A 23499-nucleotide genomic window follows, 5' to 3' on the forward strand; every position below is an offset into this window, starting at 1 on the left:
CATTGGTATAACTGATATACCTCTACATCTATAGTCTGCAAGCCACTGTGAGGAGGATGGCAGAGGGTACAGCCCACTACCAGTTATTAGTGTTTCTTTCTGTTCCATTCACATGTGGAGTGAAGGAAGATTGTTTGTTTGAATGCCTCTGTGTGTGCAGTAATTATTCTAGTCTTATCCCCATGATCCCTGTGTGAGTGATACATAGGGGATTGCAGTATATTCCTAGAGAATAACTGTTTAAAGCCGGTTCTTTAAATTTTGTTGATAAACGTAGGATCTATGTCAAGGACGTGGTTTGATGGTGCCGAAGTGTTCCAGCTGCTGAACAACATATCCTAAATTGTCTATCTATTGGAATATGGTAGTTCTGTGGTTGCGTATCTTGTCGCTAAGGAATTTTTCGTGAGGGTCCTGTGAATCACTTGTGTATTTGTCCACTATGGGAGATCTAAGACATTTAGTTCTGATGAGTCTGAAGTACTTTAATATTAGTGTTGTCGGTCGTCCCCCTTTGCTGCCCTGCATTATGGGAGGGTAAGCTGTACTGTCGCCTTGAAGAGTTTTAGCTTCGTTTCCGTGTTGAGATTTTTGCCGAGAAAGATAAGCATCAGGACATTTAACATTTTTAATGTCGTCTTTTTTTTCTTCTTAATGTTTGAAGATAAGTCCTTTGCTGAGCCATACACAGAGGTACTTAGAGAGTCTTCCAGGGTGTCTTGTCTTCTTCGATCAAAAAGTTCACGACCAGTATCGGCAGTTTCTTTGTAAATGACTGCTGCAGTTTTGTTTAAAGTCAGTTCAGTTGTCTCTGCATGCGCGCAGTCAGCTGCAATATAATAGGACTTGTGGTTAAGAAAGCCACGTCATCGGCCTAAAGACTCGTGAACGTATTGTTCCAATGGCACGCCGTTAATATAAATATTAAACAATAGCGGCAAGAAAGAGCCCTGACGGATGCCAGCGATGGGATGTTTCGTGCCGCACGTCTTCCGTTCAAGGTTAAGGAAGAGTTGTCGGTCGTGTAGGAAGCGGAACCTATCCAAAATGTTCACATAAGTCCTGAATTGATGTATTGGTAAGAAGCTTCTCCAGCAGGTTAAGGCTCCAAACTCGACATAAGCTTTTTCTGTATCCACGAAGAAGAGTTCAGAGTTGGACCTTTTAAAATTGTACTGGATAAATTCAGTGATCCGAATGAGCTGAAGTGCCGCAGTCAACTTGGCCTGCAACCTAAACTGCTCTTGGCGTATGATGTTGTATTGTTTCAGTTGAGCGGTGACCCTGTTAAGGAGCTTCGCTCCAGTTCTTTTCCCATAGTAGGCAATAAGCTTATCGGGCGATAGATGCTGCTTGGGAATGATCTTTCCCAGGCTTCTGAATTGGGATAACATGAGCTATCTTTCACGTGTCCAGCAACTTGACTGTGACGACGCCTTCCATTCAGTTAATGCCCCAATGAATCGGCGTTGAGTTAATTGTAAATCGACGCGCCTGTGGTAACAGCGAGCGATGGTGGCCTTTTGCCAGTGCACACACACACACACACACACACACACACACACACACACACACGGTGAGGGAGGGAGGGAGGGAGAGAGAGAGAGAGAGAGAGAGAGAGAGACTGGCAGGCGCCTTGGCGGCGCCATGGCTGGCCCACTTGCCGCAGGAATTTACTGTCTGCTAATTGAAAGCGAAGCGCGAGCGACCCGTAAACAGCAGACAGCCGCCGCGGTGGCGGCGAATCGCATGTCGCAGCCCACTGATGGCGGCATTTAATTTTCCCCGCGACGCTTCGCTCGCTTTGTGTGGGCGGACGTTGGCCGGGCTGGGGCGGGCTGCCAAGTAATTTGGAGGCGCCCTCGTAACTCGAAGCGGCTGCGGCCGCAGAAATAATTGCGGCGCTCCGTTCCTCTTGACCCGGCGCGGCGCCGCCACGGGTGGGCAGGGCGGCGGCGGCGAGGGCTGGGCAAGAGTGATAGCTACCGCCCCACTGACTCACTGCCGAAGGCGCGCTGCACTCACTGCGGGCGGTCGCCAACCCCACGCAGATTAGAGAAGGTCGAAGATCGGTCCACTCTAACACCAATTCCGCCACTTGCCCTTGAGGTAGAAGACCGCAGACATACGAGGGTCGTTAAAACAATGTGCCCATTTTTTACAGCGCCACATAAACTAGTGTGCAAAACTTCAAAATGAAAGGAACACACGCATGAGGTATCACTATTCGATCAAACTTAGACCTTACATTGAAATAACGGCTGCAGTATGCTGAGATGACAAAAGTTATGAGATACCTCCTAATGTCGACCTTCTTTTATGACGCGCCATGCAGCAACTCGACGTCGCATGGACTCAACAATTCGTTGGAAGCCCCTACAGAAATACTGAGCCATGCAGCCTCTGTGGCCGTCCATAATTGCGAATGTGTTTCCAGTGCACGATTTTGTGCACGAACTAACCTCTCGATTATGACCCATAGATGTTCGTTGGGATTCATGTCGTGCGATCTGGCTGGCCACACCATTCGCTCAAATTGTCCAGAATATTATAAAAGGCAATTGCGTACAATTGTGGCTCCGTGACATATCAAATTGTCATGCACAAAAATTCTGTCGTTGTTTGGGAACATGAAGTCCATGAATCGCAGCAAATGGTTTCAGATAGCCGAACATAACCATTAACAGTCAGTGATCTGTTCATTGGACCGGAGGACCCAATGAACCCCATGTAAACACAGCCAACACCATTATGGAGCCGCCATCAGCTTACACCGTGGATTGTTAACAACTTAGGTCCATTGCTTCATAGGATCTCCGCCACACTCGAACCCTACGATAAGCTCTTACCCGCTGAAGTCGGTACTCATCCGACCAGGCGACGGTTTTCCAGTGGTCTACAGTCCAGCCCAGCCCAGGAGAGGCGCTGCAGGCGATGTCATGCTGCTAACAAAGGCACTCGCATTGCCTTTGGGCCCATTAACGCCAAATTTCACCACAGTATCGTAACGGATACGTTCCTCGTACGTCCTACATTGATTTCTGTCGTTTCACGCAATGTTGCTTGTCTGTTAGCATTTACAATTCTAAGCAAACGTCGCTGCTTTCAGTCGTTAAGTGAAAGCCGTCGGCCACTGCCTTGTTCGTGGCGAGAGGTAATGACTGAAATTTGGTACGCCCGGCACACTCTTGACATTGTGGATTTCGGAATATTGAACTCCCTAACGAAATCCAAAATGGTATGTCCTTAGCGTCTAGCCCAACTACAATTCTACGTTCAAAGTCTGATAATTCCCGTCGGCGGCCATAACCACCTTGGAAACCTTCTCACATGAATCATCTGAGTACTAATGAAATCTCCACCAATGCTTGTTAACAATATTACCGTATTCCCAAGAACAAGCAGCTTTCACTCAGTTAATACTCGGCAGAAATCAAACCTGCATTTGGATCGGACTCGCCTAACTGTTGTGCAGAAAGGTGTGCAGTATACTGCTGTAGCCGCGCGAAGTTACTTTAAGGAGTGTGTAAGCTTAGGCACCGATGACCTTGGTCCCATAGAACTTACCACAAATTTCCAAATATACTGCTGCATCCATTTTCAGTAAGCTACCACTAGAATTTAAAAATTTTAGCGGTATCCACGCGCTTTCAAATCGGAACTGAAGAGTTTCTTCATGGGCCACTCCTATTCTGTCGAAGAGTTCCTTGAAAAATTAAGTTGATTCTTGTTGTATTGATGATTGCGTTTACTTAAACTTATGGGTTTGCTTTTTTCGGGTTCTTAAATATTTTATTTTTATCTGTTATTACTTTTATGCTGTAATTTCATGTACTGACACGTTCCACGACCTTGGAGATTTACTCCTCAATTTGGTCCAACGGAACTCGACGTGTAAATAAAATGCTCTACCACTTTCATACCTTATGTTAGCGATAGTATCGCCATCTGTATAACGTCGATATCGCTAGCCCATAAGTTTTGCCACACCAGTGTATAATATAGAAGGTAACTGAAAGAAATACCCCATAAGATGAGTAGAAGTGACACTTTCATTCAAAGGCAATAATTACACTGCAGTGACCGCGATATATGATGGTTTCGTGGACGTTTAAAAAGGATGGGGCAAGGTTGTCAACGGGGTGTGTGGTCACCATGGACGGCAGTTCATGCTCTGCAACGTGCTCCCATGCTGGATGCTAGGTTGGTAAGGAGTTGGTGGAAGGGCGTTCAGTTCCTCCACCAGCGTGGTCAACTGTTGGATGGTCGCTGGTGCACCTGGACGTGCTGCAGTACGTCTCCCCAACGCATCCCGCACGTGCTCGTCGGATTTGAGCTTTCGACCGTGCTCCACGAAGTGAGTTCGGCCTTCGTGGCAGCCATGTACTGCACGCTCGACGAACAGCGCTCTGGCCCGCAGGTGGCAAAATTCGGGAGGCTCTACTAGTTTTACACCAGCCGCGAGGGTCCACTTGGTATTTTCATATTCGTTTTCGACGATAGTTTGTTGACAATAATACTAGAGACGACCAAATATCCTGAACAGTTTGAAAGTTGACATGTGGGTACAATGAAGCAACTATCGCATGTGCAGATTGGTGCCAACGAACAATTGAGATTTCTGTACTTTGCCCACAATGTTTCTACAAGGCTAGTTCAGAAACTAGATTTTGAAATGAAGAAAGAAATTCTTAAAACGTCTATTTGCGAAAAGTATTATGCATTCGCTCGTCCAGCAAAAACGTTCATGATACAGTCAAAATAAATCAATTGTAACGTGCTTATTTTCGCAGTACACTTCCCTGTTACAAATAGCTTCCAATTGTCAACAACTTAAAATCGCAGCAATCACTTGATTTGAGAAAGGCGGACCGAAACTTGCCACATTACGCCGTGCTGCAAGAAAGCGCCGCGAAGCACGGGAATAAGTACACGGGCGGTAGGTAGCAGATAACGGCACAAGGAGCAGCCCGGACAACTGGCTAAGTCGGGAGAACGGGCAGGCCAGTCCATCCGCCAAATATCATCTCGTTCGGAGAGCTGCTCCCCACTCGTTTTTCGATGCGGTCGCACATTGCCATCCATAAAAATGCAGTCAGGGCCACATTTATCGCAGAAGGGACGCACCCGGGAAGGTGTATAGTATCACAAGGTTGACCGTTGATTGTACAGTGTTTTATGTTTGCTCACACGATAACAACTGGACCGCCAAAGCAATGATGTTCGCCATTGCCGGACGCACCAGATGTAGCAAGAGATGGGAAAACGTAATGCCCCCAGGAACATCACCGGATACCATAGGTTTGGTGGCATAGTGTTGCATGGGCGTACTGACCTCTAAATCTTTGAACAAGGTAAAGTCACCAGTCAGCGTTATTGTGACACTGTGTAGGGATACTCGGTGATTGAAGCTGGCCCGCCTGACGTGCCGGTGTGGCGAGCCGTTGGCAGCCGACACGTCGCAGGCGTCTGTGCAGCCCGTGGCACTGCAGACAGCGCACCACCTTTTGCAGGCCAACCTGTCGGCTCACCAGCCACTGTGTTGTTCGCAGCAAGTGCCGCTACAGGCGTGTGCTGCGACACGTCTGGCGTCTGCCTGCAACGTCAGAAAAAGCACGGGGAGAAGATACGACTTCGTAGGCATTCGCGGCCATTAAATTCCCAAAAACTTCTAGTTTGCAGACCGATCAGCGATGTGAAATGTAACAACGTTTCGGCCTCCATTAGGGGCTAATAGACACCCTTATGAAGGGTACCAGCAATAGAAGCCGTAACGTTGCTCTATAACTCAGAAGAAATCTTTGACGATATTAAAAGTATAACTTTGATGTGACGTACACTTATCCGTGATGCCTAACATGGATCAGCAGATTCTCACATCGTGATTGTCAGCGATTCCACCACACGACAGTACAGTGCCTTTAATTTTGTCAAGGAATGCTTGATTTCTGACTTCGGAAAGTAAGATGCGTAATTTTAAAAATCTGTCAAGGTTAAAAATAATCCGCAACTGTTATTGTTTCACATGTTCCCCTAAAGATCAAAAGTACCTATATGCATATGTACGCGTAACTTCAAAGCGTTACGAAACTTTCTCTCGCCGGCTCATCCCCCTCCCCCCTTCCACGCCCAGTCACAAATGGAAGAAAGAGTATCGCTAACTACATTTTCGCCGTCAGAGATGACGTTTTAATTTCTTACTTCTTCACTGCTAACTCTCTTCGCTACACATTTTGCGGACAGTACTCACATGTATCACTGAATGTACCTTTTCATGCAAAATTGTCATTGTACGACACACAGTTCAGGAGGTACGGTATCATAAACATTCAGCTGCATGAAAACGAAACTGAAGGGCGAAATTCGCTAGAGATACTGCCGAAATATGTGTACAAATACGTGTGAAACGTATAAAATATATGTGAAGATTGTATACGTGTAAAGCTGAGAGTATGAAGTCTCCTCTTAAACCCCCGGATAAATTTCTACCATACTTGGTACACGTCTTACTATCTAGAAAGAAATACTGTTTGCGTAAGTACCACCAAACTTGTATTGTGGGGGGTGACGGACAGAAAAGGTTGTGGGAAGAAGAAGAAGAAGAAGAAGAAGAAGAAGAAGAAGAAGAAGAAGAAATGGGCACAGATAGGGGGAGAAGTTTAGAGGGAGGGGGTGGAGGCTATGGACAGAGGTAAGGGGATGAGGAGATGGTCGGAGAAAGGGGGGAGGAGGAAGAAGAGGAGGAGGAAATGGACTATGACAAATACATATCCGGGCAACGCCGTGCAGTCATCTACTTCGGGATGAAACGTATGGATAGACAGGCCTCACAGTGAAGCTTGATGGAAACGGCAGATAATTTGCTCCTTAATTGATCGAAATAATATACCCGGATACTTTGCAGACGGACGCAGAAAGTAAAGTTGCAGTCACAGTGGCACCGCCAGATGCTGTTGCTTGACGTTGCCTGACGACATCGGTCGACAGCTTTGTCACAGTGCGTTCGATCTCCTTCGCCAATTTTCGGCAGGATCAAGGAGTTTAGGTTACAATATATTCTGTCAAGGAACTTAGAATATAACCATCTACTTTACTTAGACAGGTTTTACGAATAGATGAGATGAAGAGAGAAACGTTCTATTACAAACTAAAGATATTTGTGGTGACAGTGGAAAGCAAAACTGCGATCCTGTAAATCCAAAAAAAAAACAGACATACGTCGATTCACCTTCAGTGGCTGTAAATAAACATACATGTCATAGAAAAACATAAATTTTAGAATAAGGTACTCGGAACACCTAAAACACTGAAACGTGGGAGCACATACACCACATTTGCAAACCACCTCATACAACAGAATCATCACCATCCGGACAGTAAACGCCCCTAGGAAATAGTAATAATTTGTAGACAAGTAATGCCCAACTACAGCCACCCAGAAATGGTCCACTAAAATACCTGTACACCTAAGACATGGCACCCACCTCACTCGAGCAAACGGTTTTTTTGTAACTTACGCCTAAAATTTCTTGTAAAGACGGCCTGTTTTGGTTTCCTGTAAAGCTGCGATTTCAATCGATAGATCCCAAGCCATATCCCGAATGATATTTCACACCATTCTAAAGTTATCAGTTCCTCATATTCCATATTTCGTGTGAGAGAACGTCGGCCGATTCGATCCAAGAAAACTGATTGAATTCTACCGACCGTCGCCCGAAGTCTGTATGTCCGAGCGTTGATATCGGTTGCAGAGACTACGCGCGTACTGGCGTACTGATCTGAAAAGATAGACCGTCTTCGGCCGATGTTGACAGTCTGTTGGTATTCTCCAATGCCTGTGCCACGGTGGCCGCAGCTCAGTGGAACAGAAAGAACAGTATGGCCCTAAGGAACTCGGCGGGAGGGGAAGCGACGGACCGGCGAAGTGCGTCGTCAAAATGGGCGGGCTGACAATGGGACCTGCGCCGTGCTTTACTCTAACAGTGACCTGGATTGTCTGATTTATAAGTGTAACCTGGAGTTGTCCGCAGCTCATGGTCTAGTGGCTGCCTCTTGATCACGGGGTCCCGCCCGGGTTCGATTCCCAGCCGGGTTGGGGATTTTCTGTGCACCGGGACTGGGTGTTTGTGTTGTCCTAATCATTTCATTATTCGTCACCGTTGCTAGATTGGATTTTAAAAAAATTGGACTTTGTACGGGCGATAATGACTGCGAAGTTGAGCACCGTACAAGCCAAATGTCATTGTTCCCTCGACAAACGCTAGAAGCGCAAGGACACTCGCCGTGAAGCAGATACCGTTGTGAGCTCAAAGTTTCCTTGCATATTACTGGTTCCTATCCGTACCCAGCGCCGCGCTTTGACTCGTTGCGTTTACTTCCTTCTACTTCACATTCTAATGAGACAGTTACTTACAAACAGTCTTTCCCACATCACAGTAAGTTTTCAGATATTAGAAGTGCCTAACAGGACCATAGGCAAGCAACCCAAGAGATTTCGAAATGTTCCCTTAAGTAGCCTCTATTAGGTACGTTTACGGATATCGGAAGTAACACGTTCTGAGTCCTTCTTAGATGACTTCTACAAATCGACGTAACTGAAATTAAGGCAGTTGCAAGAATTATGTTTATCATCGTAGACGCGGCATTTTTACAGTGATTACTAATCAAGCACGACGCTGGGTACGTACAACTCGTGCAACAAGTCAAATACTGTTTTATTCAGGAAGATTCAAGCTAAGTATGTGGTTACTGCTGTGTTTGCAACACGGCGCACAGAATTATTGCGTTAACTCCCCCTGCGAAAGCACTGTGCAGATACTGCATCTACGCCATGTCTTTTGACGTCTTCGTAGTAGATGTGCGAGAACTCGTCTGTGGAGTCACTTACAAGTGGGTGTGAAGTACATTCTATGGTTGCGTGGATAGCCTAATTATGTACCAGCTGTTAAAATCATTAAGGTTACCGTTTTCATAGTCTGAACAGTGTAATTGTAATCTTTTGGGTTGTGAACGTACTTGCGCGGCTGTTGTTAGGATGCTACGGAAATAAGGCTGTAACTTCCACGAAAGCTCGAAAACTCGTTTATGAGAATAAATGTTTTAAAAAGTGACTCGTTGCAGTTTCCTTTATATGTACATATAATATAGTCACGGGTTCTAGAACACCCACAATGTTTAACCTTACTCTAACAGCTGGTAATCCATCGAGGACAGTGGGACAGGGGCCGGACATGAAGTAACTGAGTAACTAAGATTGAACCCAACAGCTGTATCGTAATTCAACGGCGTTCGTTTATATCGTGCTACCAATTTCGACGCTCAAAAGCGTCATCTTCAGGCCCCAAGCATAATCTGCCATCATCGCACGTCTTTGTCAGTGTGGTTCGTACGTTGATGACAGATTACGCTTGGGTCCTGAAGATGGTGCTTTTGGGGGGCGAAACTGGTAGCATGTTTTGAATAAACGAAGTTGAATTACGGTACAGCTGTTGGTTTCAATTTTAATTAGTCAAGTACTTAATCTAACTAGATGTTGAGGATGTACGCCATGTATGCAATTGCACTTTTTTAAATTGTGACTGCTTTTTTGCAAATATACAATTGTTAGGTTATTCCTGATGTTAGCGAATCGAAATATACGAAATAGACTAACTTATGGACATTTTATTCGCAAAGAGTTAGCAGTCCTGTCAACTGCATAGGAAACATGTTGTCGTGGAACATTGCAATAAAGTAATACTGTCATTACAAAAGTGGAACTGTGGTAAATCCTGGTTGAGCGCTATCTTATGTACCGAAGAGAAAGTGGCTCTGTGTTCTCTGCATCCATTGTAAGACGTAATTACTCTGTGAAGATTGTTTCATATTTCAGCACTGTGCTAGAACAATTGACTTCCCCGAACTACTTGAAGCAGCTGACGAGAGAATAAAATTCGTCTTCCGGAGGACGGGCGAAAGTCCGTCTGCTGTGCGGACTAGCGACGGGACAGGACGGGACAAGGTAACTACAGGCGGCGCAGGCAAATTGCTCCGTCGTCGGCTCTTTATACGGCGGGCAGCTGCTTTGTCGCCCGTACGGGCAGCCGTAAAATGAGACAGCGGGCGCAGAATGGCTCGTTGGCAGGATTATTCCTGCGTCCCGCCGCCTAACTGAGATTTGGGTTGCTTTTACTGTCGGCGTTATTTGAAATAACTGAAAGGATGAGCGGTAATACGCCCCGCTGGTGCTCTTTATAAAACTTTCAAATTTTCAGAAGCGGGCAGACTGCTTAATCATCGTACATCCAACACTGTAAAACTTTGATGCAGCCACGTACTTTTAAAAAGTGCCCAACTGGACATAAATACGTACTTGCTGTCTGGTAAATGCCCAAGATAGATATCATACTTCACTGAAGTAAATCACTTCCCTTTCCAGGGTATACAGAGGATGTTCCAAGAAGAATGGTCAACATTCACTGATATGACAGGAACGATCATTCGAAGCAAAGTATTTAACATGAGTTCTAAAATGTATACATTAAGAGCTATGAGTACTACTTGTTGGTCTTCGATTGTGTGAAACATCTGTTCTTCTCAACAAGTGCTCATAGCTCTTAAGGTATACACTTTAGAGCAGATCTTTACTGGACTTTCATGATTTATTCGTCCATACTATTTTCAAAATACGGAAAGCCAAGAACTTGCAATAGAAGAGATTTGTTTCACAATATCGAAGATGACGTGCTCATAGCTCTTCGCTGTGCATTTTATATCCCATGTTTACCAGACTGTTTTGCTTCGAATGATGGCACCTGTCATATCCCTTGAATGAATATTCGTCGTTCCTCCTGGGACACCCTCTGTAAGAAGGAAGTAAAAGTTTGTCGATCTCTTTTTTTTTTTTTTTTTTTTTTTTTTTTTTTTTTTTTTTAATCAGAAGTGCGTAACAGCCATTTGGCGTCACCCGTTGACTTGCCGTCACCCGTTGACTTGCCGTATGCTTCACTTCATTCCTATTTCACATTGTTTCGCTCTATACAGTACTTTCCTGTCTGCTATTCCGTAAATGGTAACCAGTCACCCATAAATTTTCCTGCTTGTGTCTTTATAAATCCAAATTTGTTCACAACTCATGCCGTTATAAATACTTCAGCTTTGCCTGTCGTCAGGCTATGACTGCCTCTCGCGTAAGCGTAGATCCTTCTGAAACTGTGATTCTCAAGAGGTCCCGTTCACTGAAAACCGCAACGCTCGCAATATTTGCGACACCAGTATTTTATTCGGTAAATACTCAGCAAGTTGGCGTAAGGAATTGTCGAAGGAGCGAGTTTCACTCCACTACACAGGCATATGATAAGTTTTCTCCGATTCAAATAACGTAAATCTGCTAAAGATAACACTGGTCAAGTAGACAACCCAAATTCTGTGCTACTCATCAAGCCCCCTGTAATGACCTCGACGTACATAGGAACATAAATCTTTATCTCCCTTCTCCCGCTCATTTGTGAAGACACCGCAGAAGACGGGATTCGTAGCATGCCTAAATGAGAATAAGAGCCCTCTAAAAGAGGAACAGTTTTGTTGCTAGACTGGTGATGTTTGATTTGAACCTTCAATTTTCTGGGTAGGTGTAAACTTGTCCATACGTCCGTAAACTGTTCTGGGCTCATCGCCTAATCTGTGTAGGTTTCCGAAAATCGGTGGTGGTGCACAAACTTAACTACTTCCAAATTAGCAGTGTTGCATCTGTTCGGATCGTCTACTCATTGCAGTCATTGTATATTTGAATGTGGATGGCAGTTAAAACTGCATAAATGGGATGACATAGCTAACTTGCTGGAATTGTCTACCTGTTTATGGTCGGAAGGAAGGTTAAGGCTATTACGTCTTGACATCAACGACTTCACTAGAGACGGAGCATGCTCAGGTTGGGGAAGAATAAGGAAGGAAACCAACCGTGACCTTTCAATGCAAGCAACTTGGCATTTGTCGTTAGTGAATTTGGTTTTCCGTAATGACAGTACTCTGGATGCCCAGAGTAGTGCTCGTCCGAAAACGCATGCGCATAGTGTATTTGAAACTGTGCCACCACCACCTCTTTGTTTTGTCTTCAGAAATGAGATTCGCGACCATTAACGCGTTGGAGGTAACTGGTACACTTGAGATGGCTATGTGATTAAGTGTATAATTTTTTTGTTCATTGACGATAGCCACAGCTTCTATGCCACATTGGCATCCGCTAGTTTTAACAAAGGTCAGTGATGTAGGTTCCATGACCGATATTGGTTGTTACACATTCATATATATGGAACTTCGTCACTGACTCTTTTCAGTCGTGGGAGAGGGGAAAAATTTGCTGTAGCATGGTTGTATGGGAGACCACAAGGGTGAAATAAGATTTTTCGATATTTGCGCGCAATGGCAGTTTTCCTTTATGTAGTGTTGGAGTTGGTCTAATGTGTCAGTACAATTTGTGGGGATGCGTGTGTAGTATGGTGTCTAATTCATATTGTATTTTGATGAAAGAAAGTTGAGGGTGAAACCTGGTGTCGGAAAATAACCTACTCTCAACAAGAGGGCCACCATCTTAAAGGTTCTTATCCGACGGATGAGTCATCTTAGTGTCTTACGCCATAAGTCTATGACACACGGCGAGGAATTTAGGAATGGAATCCAGAACATTGCTGCGAAGTCCGGTGATGAGCAAGTTTACGCCACAGCCATTCTTCTCGTTGCCGATCAAGTACTGATAGTGTAAATTTCTTCGAACCGACGTCCGTTCGCGACCTCCGTTACGGAAGCGGGAACAGTTGGGGAGATACTAAGTCCGTGGCGTACAGGAAGCCTTACAAAGGTGGATATCCCAAAGATCTCCACAAGAGGGAGTGTTTGCAGCGGGAACGTAAATATACAGCTTGTACTACATGTCGAAAGACTACGTTCGTCCTAATGGCTGAATTACTCTTTAGCTTACAGTTCGACAAAAGGCATGTCTCGATTTGGTGATAACCCGGAACGCCCTATGAAAGGGACCCCTTGAGTGTGTCCCCTTCTGTGTTTTAGTATATGCAGAGGTCTTTGTATCCTTGTATGTGGAATTCGAACTGCGTAGTCAGACTGGAATGGCATCCGTGATGCCGGTGCAGTAGGTGAAGATTTCGTTCTAAAAGTTATTTATGTCAGTCTGTATTTTTCAACGGTTACCTAGCAACTGTGATGTCAAATAATGTTAAATTTTAATGTGCGTTCACAACACTCTACGCTGGCAATAAACATTTAAACTGGGAAATTCATAGTATCTGAATCAATAATTATCTTTAGTGTCTTTATTTCTGTTTGATCTGCCAATTACATGTTCAAAGCCAGTGGTAGACAGAAAACATCTTCCGAAATTGTACTAACTGCTTTCTCTGAGAATTACTTTGAACAATTAGTTGGAGCCCACACGAATTGTAAATGTTTGCAAAAACACGCTTGACCTCTTAGCCACAAATAATCCTGATCTAATAGAGAGCGTCATGACGAATACAGGGATTAGTGAACACAAGGTCATTATAGCGAGGCTCAAAACCATATCAACCAAAACCACTAAAAATAAACGCAAAATATAAATATTGAAAACCGCAGATAAAAATTAACTTGATGCCTTCCTGAGAGAGTCTCCATTCCTTCCAAGCTAATTATGTACGTGTAAACCAGATAAGGCTCAACTTCAAAGATACAGTATCGACAGAAATATTCATACCGCATAAGTTTATAAGAGACGGGACTGATCCTCCATGGTACAGAAAACGTGTCAGGACACTGTTGCAGAAGCAACGAAAAAACCATGCCAAATTCAGAAGAACGCAAAATCCCCAAGACTGGCTAAGTTTCACGGAAGCTCGAAATTTACTGCGGACGTCAATGCGAGATGCTTTTAATAGTTTCCACAATGAAATATTGTCTCAAAATATTGTAGAAAACCCAAAGAGATTCTGGTCGTATGTAAAGTACATCAGTGGCAAAAAAACAGTCAATACCGTCACTGCGCGATAGCGATGGAAATGTTACCGATGATGGTGCCACTAAAGCGGAGTTACTAAGTAATGTTTTCCGTAATCCCTTCACGAAAGAAGACGAAGTAAATATTGGAGAATTTGAAACCAGAACAGCTGTTAGCATGAGTGACATAAAAGTAGATATCTTAGGTGTTACGAAACAAATCACTGAAGAAAGGCGTCTCCCGGTCCTGATGGTATACCAATCAGGTTCCTCTCTGTGTGTTCAGACACAGTAGCGCCTTTCTTAGCAGTCATAAACAACCACCCACTGGACGAAAGGTCTGTTCCTAAAGGCTGGAAAGTAGCACAGGTCACATCAATATTCATCAAAGGAAATAAGAGTAACCCATTGAATTACAGACCCATATCACTAACCTCAATTTGCAGTAGGATTTTGGAACATATACTGTACTCGAACATTATGAATCACCTTGAACAAAATGACTTATTGATACATAACCAAAACGGATTCAGAAAATATCGTTCTCGTGCAACACATCTAGCTCTTTATTCCCATGAAGTAATGAGTGCTGTCGACAAGGGATCTCAGATCGATTCCATATTCCTAGATTTCCAGAAGACTTTTGATACCGTTCCTCACAAGCGACTATTAATCAAATTGCGTGCATATGGTGTATCGTCTACGTTTTGTGACTGGATTCGTGATTTCCTCTCAGACGAGGATCTGACGTTCTGCAAGGTAGTGTATAAGGCCCTGTGCTATTCCTGATTTATATAAATGATCTAGGTGATAATCTGAGCAGCCCCCTTAGATTGTTTGCAGATGACACTGTAATTTACCATCTAATAAAATCATCAGACGATCAATTCCAGTTACAAAGTGATCTAGAGAGAATTTCTGTGTGGTGCGAAAAGTGGCAATTAACACTAAAGAAAGAAGTGCGAGGTCATCCACGTGGGTACTAAAAGAAAGCACATAAATTTTGGGTATAAGATAAATCGCACAAATCTAAGGGCTGTCAATTCGACTAAATACCTAGGAATTGAAATTACGAGCAACTTAAATTGGAAAGACCACATACATAATATTATGGGGAAGGCGAAACAGACTGCGCTTTGTTGGCAGAACGTTTAGGAGATGCTACAAACCCACTAAAGAGACAGCCTACATTACACTTGTCCGTCCTCTACTAGAATACTGCTGCGCGGTGTGGGATCCTTACCAGGTAGGATTGACGGAGGACATCGAAAAAGTGCAAAGAAGAGTAACCCGTTTCGTGTTAACGTGCAATAGGGGTGAGAGTGTCACTGATATGATACGCGAGTTGGGGTGGCGGTCACTGAAACAAAGCGGTTTTCTTTGCGGCGAGATCTATTCACGAAATTTCAGTCACCAACTTTCTCTTCCGAATGCGTAAATATTTTGTTGAACCCACCTACGTAGGGAGAAATGATCATCATAATAAAATAAGAGAAATTAGAGCTCGAACAGAAAGATTTAGGCGTTCCTTTTTCCCACGCGGCATTCGAGAGTGGAATGGTAGAGAAGTAGTATGAAAATGGTTCGATGAACCCTCTGCCAGGCACGTAAGTGTGAATTGCAGAATAACCATGTAGATGTTCGTGGGGCCATATTAATTTTTTTCAGTTTCAATTCCGCGCTGTCAGTGACATTGATCAGCCCATACAGGACCTATCACTATTACTACAGTCTCCATTGATGTCAATTTACACCTCCGACCGCCTACTCCGAGCCAATAAACACTTTATTGTTCCTTAATAGCGGTGGGATGTTAAATGTAGCTGGGTAGCGGTGGCCACCGAAAAGTGTGTCAAATTCAGATTGTAAGTCCATATGTAAAAAAGCTATATCAGTTATTTAACTTAAAAAACTAAGTTTTCTCCTCAAATTACGGAAATGGCACGTTTTAGGCCCATGATGTAAAGCCAGAGTTGAATTGTCGCTTCTTGATTCTTTAGTTTTAAGTTTCGAAAATAATGATCTCTGAGATGAATCGGCTACGCAGATGAGTCACAACAGAACTACCTAATCGACTGAAGCAGCCAAAAATACGTTGACGTTACTGACACTCAGGTAGCTTATTAGAATCAACAGAGCATCCTACCATCATAATGTGTGTATAGTAGTGAAACACGAAACTAAAACATTGGTTGAGGTAATTTCGTTCTTTGAGCCGAGTTCTCTAGTGACCACCGCAGACTCTGACGCGATTGCAGTTCCACTAGCTCGGCCTCACCCTGTTGAAAAATCGCAACAAGTCGACTGAGAACCCCGATGCAAGCCTTAGCAAAGCGGGACACAAGTCACCCGCCAAGACATAAGTGTGTCCGTTGCTTTCACTAGTCGCCTTAAAGGCTCTTTCTGTAATGTCTATAAATGGCACTATGAAAGCTTTGCAGTGCAATTCCAACCCCGTAACTTCTTTAATATGACTTTTCATCCTTACGAATCATTGTCTTACGCGAAGTGGTAACAAATTCCCCACGCTAATTGCACTGCTGGTCTCATAGACTCACCGTTATTTCAACAGTATTCAGTTTGATACAGGTCAACACAGGGCAAGCGTGGGATGATGATTGCTCAAGATCGTGAAGTATTTACAGTTCCTTGAGTAGAGAGTTTTGGCCAATGTAATTCTATGTTGTATTAATAGTGGAGACTGCACATTTTATGAAGAAAGTAACGTTTTCATTCTTAGAGTCGACTCATTTTATTTTCCTCCTTACTGACCTCGTGGACCAGGAAGGAAATAAAACCGGGCACCAATGCGACATCAGTTGGGTTATTAAAATACCTGCACCCAAAAGTGTCAAGACCTCGTTGTACGAATGTAGTGTCTCACTGCATACGACGGTTGTGACGTACTTAGGTTAGCGGGGTGTGCACTAACCGTGGCCACACAGCTGTGAAACTCTGGAACGAGGGCAGGGCCGCCCGGCAGCCTGCTAGCGGCGACTCATGCCGCAGAGTGCACCTTCATGCTGGCGAAGGCCGGCGCTGCGGCCGGAACTATGCCGGTCTTAATCCGGACACAGAACGAAGCTGCCTGCTTGCAAACCTGCTCGCTGCTTCTCGTTGACGTGTCAGGTGTGACGAATGGTTGTTACCTCGCAGCTGACAAAAATTGTACCTACTCTTCATGGTAATGAAAATGAAGTGTGTTCGGCAGCAACATTCTCTTGCCGCCTAAAGCGAGTCCTAGGCCCTCACTAATATCGTGCAATATTTCGTATTGTGCAAATTATCTATGAGCAAAATACAAGGTTGTCCAGTTGTATTGCTACAAGATATACTGAGAAAAGTCGTGGGATACCTCCAAATATCGAGTCGGACCTTCTTTTGTCCCTCGTAGCGCAGCCACTCGACGTGGCGTGGACTAAAGTCGTTCAAAGTCCCCTGCAGAATTATTGAGCCATGCTATCTCCACAGCCCTCCGTAATTGCGAAATTGTTGCCAGTGCAGGATTTTGTGCACGAACTGATCTCTAGATTATGTTCCACAAATGTCTGATGACGTTCACGTCGGGTGATCTGGTTGGCCAAATCATTCACGTGAATTGTCCAGAAATGTTCTTCAAACCAATCACGAGGAATCCTGGACCGTTGCCTTGGCGTATTGTCATCCATAAAAATTCCATTGTTTGCTGCAAATGGTCTTAAAGTAGCCGAACATAACCATTTCCAGTCAATGATCGGTTCATTTAGACCAGAGGACCCAGTCCATTCCATGCAAACACAGGCCAAACCATTATGGAGCCACCGCCGGGTTGCACAGTGCCTTGTTGACATCCCGGGTGAATGGCTTCGTGGGCCTGTGCCACGCTCGAACCCTATGATCAGCTTTTATCAACTGAAAACGGCACTAATCTGACCAGTCCACGGTTTTCCAACCTACATTGTCACGAGCCAAGGAGAGGCGCTGTGCAGGCGATGTCGTGCTGATAGCAAAGCCACTCGCGTCGATCGTCTGCTGCCATAGCCCAAAACGCCAGTCTTCGCCTCAGTGTCCTAAAGGACACGTTCATCGTTCGTCCCACATTAATTTCTGCGGTTATTTCACGCAATGTCGCTTGTCTGTTAGCACTGACAACCCTACGTGAACGCCGTTGCTCTCAGTCGTTAAGTGAAGGCCGTCGGCCATTGCATTGTCCGTGGTGAGAGGTAATGCCTGAAATTTGGTATTCTCGACACTCTATAACACAGTGGATCTCGGAATATTGAATTTCCTAATGATTCCCGAAATGGAATGCCTTGTGCGTCTGGGTCTAACGACCGCTTCGCCTTCGAACTCTTAATTCCCTACGTGCGGCCATAATCACGTCGGAAACCTTTTCACGTGTATCACTTAAGTAAGAATGACAGCTCCGCCAATGATCCGCCCTTCTTTACCTTGTGCGCCGCCATCTGTGTACGTGCCTTATCGGTCTCTAATTACTGTCACCTCATTGTACTGTCGAATCTACTGAAATTACATTTTTATTGTGCAAACTGGTTGTGCCGTGTAGTCACTGGCAGATTTTATTTATCTTTGTCCTTTATGTCCGTATGTGTGCATACCAAACTGTTTGTTTTGCACGATTTGTTGTGTTGTGTAAACCGAATTGTGAAAATGGCTTCGAAATGTATGGAACAAACGTTCATTTTATAATTGCTGGAAGGCTACAACTGGTATAGTAACCTTGAGAACATGAAAGCCAAACAGTAGTATCAGCTGTACTCGAAATATAGCGAAGTACGAGTATATCTGAAAACAGGTAAGCTACTATTTGGGTTGTTGTTGTTGTTGTTGTTGTTGTTGTTGTCGTTGTCGTTGTCTTCAGTCCTGAGACTGGTTTGATGCAGCTCCCCATGCTACACTATCCTGTGTAAGCTTCATCTCCCAGTACCTACTGCAGCCTACATCCTTCTGAATCTGCTTAGTGTATTCATCTCTTGGTCTCCCTCTACAATTTTTACCCTCCACGCTGCCCTCCAATACTAAATTTGTGATCCCTTGATGCCTCAGAACATGTCCTACCAACCGATCCCTTCTTCTAGTCAACTTGTGCCACAAACTCCTTTTCTCCCCAATTCTATTCAATACCTCATTGGTTACGTGATCTACCCATCTAATCTATTTGTAAAGAAATTAAATTTACTGGGTTTAATGGGGCACTTCCTAGTGGACGCAATGTTTTAAAATCCACCAGACGTTCCACTTAACATTGATGATTGTCAACATCTCATCGAGGCTTAATATTGCAACCTTGGTAACTTATTAAAATCCTGACACGATCATGTCACCTAGTCCGCAGCGTCAGTTAGAGCTGGAACTAAATATCCCAGTTATTAGCAGTTGCATTGCAGTACCAGTGAACTTAGTTTCCATTTACCTGGTTGCTGCTCTCTTTCAGTTAAAAAGCACCTTTCAAAACGACAAAAGTCGAACACCGCTGAGAAGTGTTCACATCGACACCAATGAGGAAATACGTAAAATATGGAACGGAAATGAGAAAAAAGTAGTCAAAAAATCCAGACAAGTGCAAATTAATTGAAAGCCACTACAGAACAGAAAAGGCAAACATCGAAGAAACTTATTGACTCAGATTCTTGCAGTTCCAATGAAAGGGAACCGCAATTCCTAGATGAATCTGAAAATTACGTGGGAGAAAAGAAAGCATCTTTTTACCGAGAATAATCAATAATCGTACGGCATTATTGGCCGGGAGTTGCCGTCTGCGGTTCTCCGGGCGCGTGGTGCAAGTCTGTTTAAGGCCACTCTGGCGACTGTTCGGTGGTGGTGAGATGAAATAATACCTAGCTCCCGAGCGAAATAAATCTTCGACGAAGCCTTGAATCGAAGCCAGGACCCGGCGACCTAGACGCAACAGTGGTAACCACTATACCTCGAATAGTTTGGAATAGATGAAAGCTCTGGTTTCGGTACACCTTTTTGTGGAATTCGGGTCTACCAAGCTCTAAGCGGATGGGACAGTGATTATATCACAAATGCGACCCATGCTGTAGGAAACAAGGTCATTTTGTCGTACCCTTTTTCCTTACTATACATATTGTTATGTTCTGTTAACAATGATGACGTAGTCCACCAGTCTAAAATATAGTTGTAATGCTGTACATATGCTTGAAAAAAAAAAATGCTGGTAAAGTAATGGAGTTGAATTTTTAAATTTACACGGATGTTTTCAAAGAAATAAAACTTCATTAGTTTATTAGCATTTTTTTCACCGACATATATTGCAGGCAGTCGCAACCGCAGTCTGCCTTCACCTCTCAACGATGTGAGGAGCCGCTAGAAACGACACGTGGGTTGTATTCCACGTTGAACTGTAGGTGCTCTTTCCCCGGTTGGATGAGGGGGTGTACATTAAGGACACTCACGCCTCCCAAGTGGCGTCCAATTGAAAGACTTGGACCCGGCCATTATTATTATTATTATTATTATTATTATTATTATTATTATTATTAGAATAAGTCAGATTGTTTCCGAAAATTCAGTTGTTTCATTAAAATATCTTTTCTTTTATGAGAATAACATCTGCATTTCCTTAAGTGACAACCATCTCTCCAGTCTTCCCTAAATCCATTAAGTACCGACATTACTTGAAATATACAGAACCATAAGTTTCTTTCATCACCACGTATTTTTTATCTGTAACGGTCTTTCTGTGTGTTACTTATACGTTCTCAAGTGTTCTACATATCCACAAGGTGTTCCCATTCAAAACCGGACTCTGTGAATTCCACTTTTAGACATTTCCTTTACTTAGGTACCCAGTTTCAATGCAGAATTATTATGTGACTTAGAAATGCGCTCTTTATATTCATGTTGCCTCCAACTCTTCACCTCTTGTGCAGGGGAACATGACTCAGAACAGATTGTCGTTTCATATACAGCGTGCATCTCTAAGCACTCATCATGATAAGATTATGGGTTGATAAATTTCAGAGAAATTGTAGCTCGTGCAGACGTAATGGTCTGACTAAGAATTGCAGGTGTCGCGTTTCCCACGCAACTAAATACTTAGCGCTTAATCGTGTCCCTTATCTGCCAGGGAATGAGTGAGAACCATTAATTTGATAACGGCGGTTACGCCATCGATGTCGGTTTGGTCGTTTCCGCCTCACCGAAAGCTACTGCCGCACAATTGATACCGTATTGCAAAGCATTCGAAGGCGTGACCCATTTGTAGAGGCCTTGTCCACGTCACGCCCACGTATTTGAGACAGTATTTGTTTCGTGTTAAGGCATCAGAATGAAAGGACGTTCGTATATAATGAAGCGCTTTATTTTTTTATGTAAAGTTAAATTGTGTAATGTTTTATTAACGTCAAAATCTTTAACAGTAATTTATGAAACATCGATTATTAAGACTGTGTATTTGCAATGAAATCCAGAATTTTGCTTGCGATATGTAATTAGTAATTAGAAGACGTGCATTTTTCTAAAAAAAAAAAGTTATTTATGAGTGAATTACGATATATAAATTTCATATTTAAATGATTTAAGTGTTCAAACCGAACAAAAAAATTGTAGACCACAATGGGATCCGAACAGATGCTCACTAGCCCAACCGATTATTAATCTACGACGTTGCCGACTACGCCACCAATATAATACCCACGCCTATATTTAGAAAACACTGTTTCTTGAAAACCTCAAGTGCTTTTTCTCAGTACTCTTGTGAGGAAACGTAAAGAACAACTTGTTTCTATCCATGAACAGTGTTCCGCATGCGTGTTGCACTACGATGCAGAAAGCAGTGTCATCCAATTTCGCGGTACATATGAACAGCGAGGCAATCGGAACACAAGTAGCGCTTGCAGAGACTGTGACTATACAAGATTTTTGAAATAAAACTGATGTAGCTGAAGTATGATTAAGAAAAACGTTGGAGGCTGTTAATACATTGTATGTCTTAAAGTTTAATTTACAGTGTCATAGTAATAAGATATCATACTTAAGTTGGACCTACTTCCAAGAGCGGAACAAAACCAGTGTATGGGAGCTTATGGCTGCTTACCAGTCATCACGTTTGTGTTTGTTTACATCAGGTTTATTCTTATGGTGAACGGAGTATAGTAAGTAAAATCTCATCCGTGTAAATTGAAGATGAAGGGGGGCGGGGAATGGGACTATTGATATCAGTTGCATCGGGACTTTACGCGGAATCAGCGGCGACGAGTGATAATATGCCCCGGACCGTGATTGGAACCCGTGATCACCTGCGCCACCCTGGCCCAATGTTAATCACGAATGCGCGGACTATTGCGGCACGCTGCTCAGCCGACCCACATTCCCACGTGGCGCCACCTATCCGCAATCTGTTCTCTCCAAATACTTCTCGAGTAGCAGTGAAAAACAAGCGTTTGGAAAGTATCGAGATATACTGCACGGTAACCTTTGGTAGTCGCCTCCTTGTCAATCCAAATACCGAGTTAACAGAAATCCAGTACACAGCTATAATGGTTTCCCAGTGTTGAGCAGTTGGGATTGCGCCTCGTTTATCACGTCACTTTCCCTATTACCTGATCATCCGTGTGAACCAGAGTGCCATACTGTCAGTCATCGTTCTGGGTGGTCCTCATTGGCATCTTGCCGTAATCTCGGAATGTTCGCTTTCCTCTTTTGGAGCTTGCCGAATTCACTTCACTGGTGGACCCCACTATCGTGTGCTCGAAGACTCACGAATTTTTATGATTTAGTGGCAGTGAAACGTACTATAACTGCTTGTGATCTCCTCGTTATTTTCTTGTGTACAGTGTGTCTAAAAAAGGTACTTACACGTTGAATATAAAACTTTATTTATGAACACAGACACAGCTTTAAATGCTTGAATTAGAGAAAAAAATGTTTTTAAAGAACCATGTTCGCAAATGTTCAAATTGATGGCCTTCATTATCCAGACAAAGCTGATCAGCGTATTCGCAAACGTCACGCCACAGTACTTACGGAACCTCGCGGCATTGTCTTCAATTTCCAATTTCAGTGCATCAATTGTTCTGGGTTTTGTGCGATAAACTGCGTTCTTGAAGTATCCCCCAAAAAAAGTCCATTAGCGTGAGGTCTGGGGAACGCGCAGGGTATTAATGCTATCCCTTGCTCCAATCCATGTGTTAGGGAAAACTGCAGCGAGGTGAGCTCTTATATTATGATGGTAATGGGGACGTGCTCCGTTTTACTTACAGTAAATCTCATCACCAAACGTCTCCACCATATGTGGACCGACGAACTCCTTCAGCAAGATTACGTTCCTGTCACCAGGGACAGTTCCGTTAAAAAAGGAAATTCCTATGATGCCCAATGCTGATATCCCACACCACACTGTTATCCCTGGTAAGTCTAAATGTTGTTCTTCTGTAACATGGGGATTTACAGAACCCTAGTAGGTACAGTTATGCCGAATAATTGTACCATTTAATTTGAAGTTGACCTAATCGCTCCAGGCAATTTTGTGTGGAAACCGTGTGTCTTCTGAACATATTGCCGGTTACA

General features: G+C 43.7%; 1 protein-coding gene across 1 annotated transcript in view; it reads left to right on the plus strand.

The window, feature by feature from the left end:
* LOC124793441 (syntaxin-1A) overlaps nucleotides 1–23499 on the plus strand; it is a gene marked incomplete at its 3' end in the record, with an annotated part of 252452 nt that overhangs the window by 17920 nt on the left and 211033 nt on the right.

Source organism: Schistocerca piceifrons, chromosome 1 (assembly GCF_021461385.2).
Source record: "Schistocerca piceifrons isolate TAMUIC-IGC-003096 chromosome 1, iqSchPice1.1, whole genome shotgun sequence".
Lineage (NCBI taxonomy): Eukaryota > Metazoa > Arthropoda > Insecta > Orthoptera > Acrididae > Schistocerca > Schistocerca piceifrons.